Below are 1,318 nucleotides of genomic sequence, written 5' to 3'. Positions count from 1 at the left end.
CGCCTTCCGTCTTTTTCCTTCATTTCGACTATGCTTTCTTATAAAAAATAAAGAAAAACCTCGATAAATTTGAAGGTCAGCATCGTACTGATAATTGGTGGAATGACATACGCTACACACCAATTTTATAAAAAAAAAAGTGAAAATGCCAGTTATTAATCAACCTCTCTCTAATGCATTCCCATTGATCGAAAATCAGATAAACAAAATAATCCAATTGAATGCCTCCTATGCTTTGAATTTACCGACCATTCTCCACGAATTTTAATGCATTTTGACGACTCTTTCCTCGTGTTGCTATGCAACAGAATTAATTATTTGTATAATTTTTTTCATGTCATAATGATTTTGTGATGGAAAGCCAATTGTGATGATTTGTAATTATTTCTCAGCTCATTTTGCAGTCCTAGATAATTTTCTCCTTCACAAATGTAAAATAAATATCGAGGTTAGAATAAAGTAAATGGATAAGAAAATGAAAACCGAGAATTAAATTCGAAAGAAAAAAAAAATATCAACCAAATTTGATACTACGATTACTTTGAATATACTTATACTTTACGACAATTTACTTCAATCTTGCGAATGCATTAACACAAAAACAGAATAAATAATGAAAACATCATATGGTATAAAAGCCAAGCCTGGTGGCGTTCATTTTTCTTCTCATAATAAATTTTAGACTTTCAATTTGATTCATTGATTTCTGGTAATAAATATCGGTATTTTGTGTAGTTCAACATAAAAAAAACATACAAACTTAATCAAATGCTGGGAATTAGGAAATTGCGGGAAATTCAAGTACATTCAATAATTTGGGTGATTTCTGTTACTTTAAACATAAATACTTGCAATTTCGAAATAGTCATAATGAATAGGTGGGAAAGTTTCCAGTAGAAATTACTAGATTGTGGAAATTTTCTCGTCAGAATTAAAAATTTCTCACTTCTCAATTCGCTTAAACCAACCAGCTTTTTCTAGCAGAAATGACGAACTCGAAAATATTGAACTCATCTTCAGGTAAAGGAGATAATTGAAACACTTTATGTCATAGGCGCCCATAATCCGCGATTCTACCGAGCGAAGTGAGAATGCTCCAGTGACATAAAATAGTGTACGAAACACGTGCGTTATGGATTTTTTGACTCGTGGGAATGCAAAACTCGCCTTCGGCTCGTGTTACAACCCTCCCACAAGCCAAGAAATCCATTACGCACTTGTTGCGTAATATACTATTAGTTATAAGTTGTGAACCTCATTATAGATTTCACCAAAACTTCATCAACAATGCTGGAATATGGCAAATTTTTGATAAAGA

Source organism: Fopius arisanus, unplaced genomic scaffold (assembly GCF_000806365.1).
Source record: "Fopius arisanus strain USDA-PBARC FA_bdor unplaced genomic scaffold, ASM80636v1 scaffold00159, whole genome shotgun sequence".
In the NCBI taxonomy this organism is placed as follows: domain Eukaryota; kingdom Metazoa; phylum Arthropoda; class Insecta; order Hymenoptera; family Braconidae; genus Fopius; species Fopius arisanus.
The sequence above is the reverse complement of the archived record's forward strand: the minus strand, read 5'-3'. Positions refer to the sequence as shown.